The 9,338-nt window shown below is 34.4% G+C and overlaps 1 long non-coding RNA gene across 1 annotated transcript; it reads left to right on the top strand.

Annotated features, from left to right (window-relative positions):
- Window positions 1-3,056: 3,056 nt before the first annotated feature.
- On the top strand, window positions 3,057-7,231 carry LOC114927627 (uncharacterized). Its single transcript, XR_003818154.2, has 3 exons — window positions 3,057-3,646; window positions 4,879-5,886; window positions 6,951-7,231. It is a non-coding gene; the product is annotated as an uncharacterized lncRNA (long non-coding RNA).
- Window positions 7,232-9,338: the final 2,107 nt, after the last annotated feature.

The raw sequence follows: 9,338 nt of genomic DNA, 5'->3' as shown, positions 1-9,338 counted from the left end.
AACCGTGTCTTAATAAAAAATAAAACATTCTTCTCCGGACACGTCTAAACACATCTAAATACCATCACGTGTCAACGTGTCTAGTTTTATTCTTAACATATATTCTTAAAATAAATTTATATATAGTATATATTAATATTTATTAAAACAAAAAAATATTTTAAATACCTGATATAATTAAAATAAGACATTAAAAATAATTAAAAAATTTAATTTATATTTTGATATCAATAAATTATCAACATATCATTACGATTTATCTAAAAAATACTTTATATTTTATATGTATACGTATCCCCATGTCATATAAGATCTTAAAATTTGCGTGTCAGCGTGTCCCGTGTCGTGTCATATCCTGTATCCGTGTCAGTGTCCATACATCATAGGTGAGTTGAATGTTTTGGATTAATGATTCTTGATGAGAATATGAGTTTGTATGTGAAATTATGATGTTGATGATTATAAATAATGATGGTTGATGATGTGTTGAGGGTGGATGGTGAATTGATATGGTGTAGCTTGAATTGATGAAATTATCATATATATGTACGAATGTGGAGAATATGACGTTGGGTTGATAATGAAAATTTGATATTATAGGTAATTAAATGAGTGATGGGTTGATGTTTTGTCAGTTATGATATGGATTGAGATGGTTTTGATTAGGATTTGGTTGGTTTGGAATGAGAATTTGGAAAGAATAGAGGTTTTGGTATTTTTCGTAAAAGTAAATTTTTGACTAACTTCGATGGTCCATAACTTGGCTTTCGGATCCTCAATTTTTGTAAAACTTATTTCAAATGAAAATTAGCTCCATGAAATTTATGTCGTTCAAAAAACGGATGAAAAATCATTTAAAACAAAAGAGATATGCGTGTTTGAAGTTTGGTGTCAAATTTAGAAATTCTGCAACTTAGCAGCTTTTTGAGAGAAAAGGGGGAGTTGCGTACACGAGCATGCACACGCGATGTGAGAGATGCTCATTGCCTCGATATCTCGCATGCGTAAACATGGTCTCGCGAACGCAGACTTGTTAATCAGAGTGCTCGCATACACAGGCGATATAGGCGACGCGAGCACTTCCCACTGTTTTGCAATCTCGCGTACACGGACATAGTCTTGCATATGCAAGCCCCTTGTTTTAGCTAAAAATGAGATTTTTGAGTGTTAAGTCAATCCTCTATCTTTTCAAACCTCCCTTACACACTTGTTTAAGGTCTATTAGTGAGTCTTTAAACCTTGAATGAGCATCAGTATGCTAGATAAATTGAGGAGATAGATGGAAGGGTTTTGCAAAGTGTTAACTGAATTAATGAGGAGTGTGTAACGATGAATGAGAGGAGATCAATGAGGATGATGAAAGTAATGAATGATTGTAAATGGATGAGATATATGTGACCTCGAGTAAGAGACAATGACATTGTCCACTTGCTCCGGGAAAGAGATGAGAAAGAAGAATGACGAGAATTTAGTTTGATTATGAAGTTGAATGAATATTATAAATGAGGTCTGATTGAAAATATTAGTCATGAGTATGTTTAAGGTTTCTCTCTATTGTAAAGTGTGTCGGGCACTATATCCCATGAGTGTGTCGGGCACTATATCCCAAGAGCGTGGTGGCGCGCTATATCCCATGAGTGTGAGGGCTTTACCCTAGAAAGTGTGTCGGGCACTATATCCCATGGGTATGAGTATGTCGGGTACTATATCCCAAAAGCGTGACGAGCGCTATATCCCAAGAGTGTGGGAGCACTTTACTCTAGGAAGTGTGTTGGGAACTGTATCCCATGAGTGTGGTGGGCACTATATCTCGAGAGCATGGCAGGCGCTATATCTCAAGAGTGTAGAGGCATGTCAGTGAGACAATATCTGGATTAGCTACCGGATGTGTCGGGTTCTGGCAAAGTAACGGACATGTGAACTCACGACCAGTAGAAAATGCATACATCATATGCATTTGTTTGCCTTGTTTGAGTTTGCATTACTTGGGTTTGCCTATTTGAATATCTATGCTTACTTGCTATATGTTTTACCTACTATAACTGCATTCTATCTATATTTTCTTTGTCTGTATTGTTTGTCTGTGCAACTGAGAGGCTCTTGGTCTGATGGAGGAGTGACGAGGACAGTTCCACCAGTGTTTTGAAGGGTTGGAGGAAATGGAAAGTAAAGGATTGAATTTCAATTTGATTGGAGGAGACAGAAAGTGGATTATAGGGTTAAGGTTTAATGAGAAAGAAAGTGAATTGTAGAATTAGAGTTAGATTGAGACTTGGACACCTTAGAGAGTTTTACTAAATTTATGGTTTAGTTTATTCTTTTAAGTTTAATTCTGAGTGTCGGAGTTTTAGGAATGCTTCAGGCTTTTTCAGGACCTTATATATTATCTATGTTGGCACCTTTACCATGCTGAGAACCTCCAGTTCTCATTCCATACATGTTTTTTTTTTCAGATGTAGATTGAGAGGCACCTCTCTGAACTTTCTGAAGACTCTTTAGAAGCGAAGAACTATATTTTGGGTTTTAGGGATTGTATTTCGTCTATATATATATTCTCCACTTTGTATATTTTGTATTTTGTTCCTCTTAGATGCTGACTTGGAGAAACAAGTATTTTGTCATATATTTTGGTTTGCTCTTGGTGTCATATATTTGTATTTGTATACTTTAATCGGTTTTTGTTTTACAAGTCGAGCATGAAACTTGTTATTCATATCTTTGGAATTCTGATCTTATATATGTTATATTTTCTTTTCAATCTTATCTATCTTTCTGTGTTGACCCGATTCTGAGTGATGCACTCTTTTGTTTGTATTTCATTTAAATTTTTTTCAAGGTTCCTAGATAATTTCCATTTTCAATATATCTATATATGTATTTTTTATTTTTAGATGTCGTAGCGCCTCACCACTTCTGATTTACGTTATAGGTATAAAGCTCTATGTGGTAGGATGTTACAAAATATAATAATTGTTGAATTAATTCTTGTCCGGTAAATGATACTGCACCATGTTTAAAGTAATATTAAATGGTTATATTATTGTGTGCGCTATAACATGTTCAATGATCTAGTCACTATGTTAGATGCGGGAGTTTGCAACGGTTAAAAAGCAGCGATTCAAAAAGACAACTGCTAGAAGGCAAGATTTTGGCGGTTGCGCATCTGGATGGTGGTATGCAGCAAAATTACTAGAATTCGCGGTTAAACAAAACAAATTTATCAATTGAAAACCACCCCTAGTGTTTTCTCTGAATTGAAAACCTAGTGGCGCGACTCTCTTCTCTGAATCCCTCTTGCACTGCAAGCTCATCCGCCACAGCCTCATTGCACCCTTGTTGATCCTCTATCACCCTTCAATCCTCCCACTGCCATCCGGCCCTAGTTCATCTATGCCTCTCCATTCTCTTGCAGGCGGTGCCTCCTTCCTCTTTGCCCTATTGTGCATTGTGATCTCTTCAGCCCGCTACACCCTCTGCCCTCCTTTCCTCTCTCTTGCCCTTTCTTGCAGACATTGATCCATTGTCATCTTGTGTGCTGAAGATCTCACTTCGCATAATCATGGTCTTCTCTATAGTCACAGTCACAATCGCTCTCCACGCAGTTTGCAGCTGCCATCATCCTCTGTGCAGTTCCTACCCGCTCATGGTACTATATCCTTGACTCTGTTTTCTGTTTCTAGAATCTTAGATATAGCATTAACTTGTTATCTTGTGCATTTTGTTATTTTTGTGGAATATGCACACAAACTGTTTGCTAGTTTTCCCTAGTGAAAATAGGAGGAGCTCAACCTTTTATTTCCATGGATTTAATAAGCAGTTGTGTGATTCTTTCTCTTTCAAAATTTTAGTTTGATTGTTCTGTTTTATTTTGAAATTAGTATATATTGAATGGTACTATTGATGGTATGGTTATGAGTTTTTCAAAAGATTGATTATGCTTGATTCATTCACTATTACGCTTAATACAATATTTTTTCCTAACTCTGTTAATGTTTAAGTGATGCATTCTAGTGTTACTAGTTACTGCTGTGTTTTTGTAATAGTTTGTTCTTCTTCATAGGTGTTGTAATGGATATAAAGTGAAACCTTGCTGAAATTAGCATGAATAATATTTATTGTACCTTTCCCGTTTATTGAACTATGTCATATAGTTCCTAGTTGATATTTTAGAATTTTGCATCATCTATTATAGTTGTAATTTCATTTATAAGTATTCTAGATTTCTCATCATGTTTTCTGCAACATGTGTCCCATGCAATCTTCTATCTTTGGAATTGTTGTAAGCTCTAGATCAGATGTATAATGTTGTTACTGCATATAATGAAAAATATTAGTATACTAGTACTTTTTTGTGTTTGTATTTCTTGCCTTTCTTGTACTTTGTTCGTTAGAGAAAGAAGTCATTTTGGATTCATAAAGGTGAGAACTATTTGTGTACGCAACTAGTGGAATTAACATAATTATGTTTGGTTATCTATCCCTGATTTTATTTGGTTAGTAAATTCAATTCAATAACAACTTTCTTGAATGTTCAATGAGTATTACAGTAAATGAGCTATTGAAGTCTTGAATTTTAGATACAAAGAATCTATATATTTTTTTTGTGATTTTAATTCATTCTAAGAAGAAAGCTGAATCAAACTAAGAATGAGAGTGTAGGTTTATAGATCCATTGAGAAGAGGAGATTATCCAGTTATCATGAAATCTTTGGTGGAAAGTAGATTACCAAAATTTTCTTCACATGAATCAAGGCTTGTAAGAGGATCATTTGATTTCATTGGCTTGAATTACTACACTTCCAACAATACTATAACTATGTTGCAAATTGCACACTAGCCAACATTTAACTCTTTCTTTTTTTTCCCATGACATTGTAGAATGATCATATGAAATTGTTAAGAGGCTGCAAGAGAGGAAGCATATATGTGGAATGATAGGTCATGGTGTCAACGACGCCCCTGCATTAAGGAGAGCAGAAATTGGAATTGCTGTTGCTGATGCTACAGACGCTGCTAGAAGTGCTTCTGATATTGTCTTTACTAAACCTGGTCTTAGTGTCATTATTAGTGCAGTACTCACCAGCAGGGCAATTTTCCATATGTATCGATTTGTGAATGCGTGATCGAATGCTATCTTCTGAATGGTGGAAGTTTTATGCCTTTTAATCTATATTCCCTTATCTTAGGATGATATGATAATGGTACTAACAGTTTTGTCCAAAATTTGAATACTAAACATCCAATTTCTACCCGGGCTTGTATCTTTGGTGATATTAAAGTGCCTGCTGAGATAATTCAGGATGGTGTTATTTGTTGTGAAGCTCCCTCCCACCTTCTTGGAAAGGTTACTCTTTGCATTACTTTTGGAGATTAGGAGTCCTGCAATGAATTTTGAGAGTTTGAGTTTCACAATAAGACTAATAGTTGCACTCATTGTAACTCAATGGATACAGAAACTGCTAGAAGCCAAGACAAGCTGTTATTACTTGTTACATTTGCACAAATGCTCCTTTCTGCTCCAACTAAAAAGAATGACAATATGGAACCTGTATATCATCTTCCAGTGGAACAGAAAGCAGATGATTATTCATGGAGCCTTGTTATAGAGGCTCTTCTAGTAGGTAGTGGAACTTCATCAGGTACTATTGATTCGCTTCTTGAAGAGCTGCTGAAGGATAGGCTACAGCTGTGGCTTTCTGGCAAATTCTGAGAAATAGATGAAGCAACCGGCTGCCCTTTGTCCAAGAAAGAGCAGGGGATTATACACATGGTTGCTGGATTGGGTTATGAGTGGGCGTTAATCCCTATTCTTAATTGTGGTGTGAATATAAATTTTCGTGACATCAGGGGGTGGACTGCCCTTCATTGGGTTGCACAGTTTGGAAGGTAATAAAACAATCCATAGTGCTTGCTATTATTATTATTATTGTTATTATTATTACTAGAGTTTAGATGTTGATTTGGTATGTTAAATTTTTAGATCATCTGTGTTTGACAAAAAATGCTTATAGGCATCTATGGCTTGCTTTGGGAAAGAGAATACAAATATAAGGAGATGTCACATGAAAGGAGAAACATGAATTTCTCTTTTCTATTAAAATGCCATAAATCACTGAATAAATGCCAAATGCAATTGGTTTTTTGGGGTCATGTCTAAAATCAGGTTAAGGTTTACAGAGACAATAGTGTACATAAACAAATAAAACATATACAATACTGAACTATATTAATATAATTTTTTTTTGAAAAAAATTGAAGTGAAAAGACTCGCCCTTTAGCTATCGGGCTGTATGTAATATCTAGTCAGATGGTAAACTGCATGAGCGTAAAATAATCACATGTAATAGGATCGATTCGCATTTTATAAATTATTAGGTGAGCTTCAATCATAGTAAAACCTTATTAGTGAAAGCAAATGCTTGATTGAAGTCAGATATATTGAGTAAACAATGTCACTATGATCTGTTAAACACCAAACTTTGTGGAAAGGATATTCAAAATTAAGGTTTTGTTTGCCTTTTTCTACTATTTATTGCAGCTAATGTTCATACTTTCTCAAATACCCTTTGCAGTATGTTCAAATCTAGATTAAACAATGAAAGTCTTGCTATAAAAGCTATGACAAATTATCTGTTCCATTCCAAGTGATCTTTATGTTGTGTTTCTGACACATTTATGATAGGGAAAAAATGGTTACTTCACTTATTGCGCTGGTGCATATGCTGGAGCAGTAACTGATCCAACATCTGCAAACCCAGTTGGGAAAACTGCTACAGCTATTGCTACCAGCAATGGTCATAAGGGACTAGCTGGTTATATTTTAGAAGTAGCTCTGACTAGCCATCTTTCATCTCTCACCTTGAAAGAGTGTGAGATTGATAAAGATACTGCTGAGTTTGAAGTAGAGTTAACCATCAATCATGCCTCAAATGAAAATATTGTATTCACAGCTAATGGGGTTTCACTGGCTGATGTCAAAAATGCTGCTCTGGCTGCTGCTCGGATACAAGCTACATTTGTGCTCATTCTTTCAAAAACGGAGGGAGAGGGAAGCAGCAGCTGCTGTTGCTGCTAGTCTAGATAGGTACGATATCGATGCTGATGGCATTGGTAACATTCTAGAGCTTTCTCCCAGGTTAAGTCATAGCTTTGGGAGGCTTCGTGATTACAATGTGTAAGACACTGAATTTTAGAAAATTTTATTAAGAGTTAATTTCGACTTATTTATTCATTAAGTACTTTAATCTCATAAATTATTTTATTAAAGATAATTAAAAAAAAATTTGACTAATTGAGTTTAAAGTAATTTAAAGTTTTATCTGATTTTATAATTATCAAATTATTTTCTATATTTAAATTATAAAGTTTATCAAATGTAAAATAATAAGAATTTTATATGATTTGGTTTAAATAATAGATATTTTGGAATTTAATACTAATATTTTTATAAATAAAGAAAATTAATTATATTACCTTATAATTTCAATTAGAGTATTTAATTTCAAATCAATTAGTATTTTGATACAATAAATAATATTTTAGAGTAATTGTAGAGATTTAATTATATTTCAATTAACCCAAAATCCCCAATTTCATACACAAAATCCTAATTCCCAAATGAAAACTCTAAATCCCCAAAACACAACCCTAATTTTCCTAAACCTAGTCGCCATTCCCCCTCTTTCCCTTCTTCCTCAGCCACTGATGATCGGATTTTTGTGTGGTCTAGAATTTCACAATAAATTCTCGTTGCTAGTATAGTTTCTAAATCAACAAAGAATTCTTTCATACAAAAATTTGGTTGTCACAAGTAACAAATCCCTAAAAATAATAACCGAAGTATTCAAATTTCGGATCGTTCTCCCTAGGAATTACAATAAAGTGTTCTTGCTATTGGTTATGAAGTATGTTTAGGTTTTTGAGATAAGAAACAAGAAAAGCAAATTGCAAAGGAAATAAACTAGCAAGTAAGAAAGCTCTTGGCAAGGTATGAGAACTAGGAGTTCTATCCTAGTTATCCTTATCAATTGTGATGAGAATTGTTCATTGCTCCTACTTTATTAACCTCTAACTTTGGAGGAGAGTCACGCGGATGAATTAACTTGATTCCACAAGTCTTAGCCAACTCCTAAGGAAAGATTAGGTTTGGTGGCATTCAAGTCAATTAGCAATCTTTAATTATTAATCAACAAGAGAGTTTGATAACTCAAGTGTCACTAATTACTCTACCTAGGCCAAGAGGAACAAAATCTAACTCATAACTAGAAGAAGCAATTCAACAAACACATAGAAGGCAATAAAAGTAAACATCACAAATTGCAAGAATTAAAAGAAAAGGAGATCTACAAAAGAGTGCATCAAGAACAAAGTAAAGAATTACATGAAGTAAATCACTAATCTAGAGAGAGGGAGAGTAGAAGAATAAGAATTGATAAAGGAAAAGTGAATCAAAGCATGAATTAAACCTAGATCTAAAAAATCCTAATTTAGATTTAAACCTAATCCTAATTCTAGAGAGAAGAGAAAGCTTCTCTCTCTAGAAACTAACTCTATAACTAAACTAAAACTAAACTATGACTAATTGCCTCATCCCTCATCAATCCTTGGGTTAAATAGCATAAAAAATGAGTTGTATTGGGCCCAAAATGCTTCAGAAATCGTTGGCCACGAGTTGCCTTTAGTGAGTCACGTGCGAGCATCGATGCGTACACATACATCACGCGTATGCATCCCTAAATGGCAGACAATTATGGAAAATTTTATATCATATTGAAGCCCCGAATGTTAGCTTTCCAACGCAACTAGAACCGCTTCATTTGGACCTCTGTAGCTCAAGTTATGATCAATTAAGTGTGAAGAGGTCGAGATTGACAACTTTGCGATTCCTTCATTTCTTCATGAGTTCTCCATTTCTACATGCTTTTTCTTCATTCCCTCAATCCAGTCTATGCCTCCTAAACCTGAAATCACTTAACAAACATATCAAGGCATCTAATAGAATCAAGGTGAATTAAATTTAGCTATTTTAAGACCTAAAAAGCATGTTTTCACTCTTAAGCACAATTAAAGAAGAATTTACAAAACCATGCTATTCTAGTGAATAAATGGGAGAAAAGTTGACAAAACCTTCTAAATTCAACACAAGATAAACCCTATAAATGGAGTTTATCAACCTCCCAACACTTAAACCATAGCATGTCCTCATGCTAAACCAAGAATGAAACAAGGGGTATGACATTTATTCAATGCAACTTATCTATATGCATCCTATCTAAATGAATGCAGCTAAATGCAAAATGATTCTACCTACTTGGTTAAAAGTAAATCAATCTCCAAGA

This window comes from Arachis hypogaea, chromosome 4 (assembly GCF_003086295.3).
Source record: "Arachis hypogaea cultivar Tifrunner chromosome 4, arahy.Tifrunner.gnm2.J5K5, whole genome shotgun sequence".
Lineage (NCBI taxonomy): Eukaryota > Viridiplantae > Streptophyta > Magnoliopsida > Fabales > Fabaceae > Arachis > Arachis hypogaea.
The sequence above is the reverse complement of the archived record's forward strand: the minus strand, read 5'-3'. Positions and strand labels throughout refer to the sequence as shown.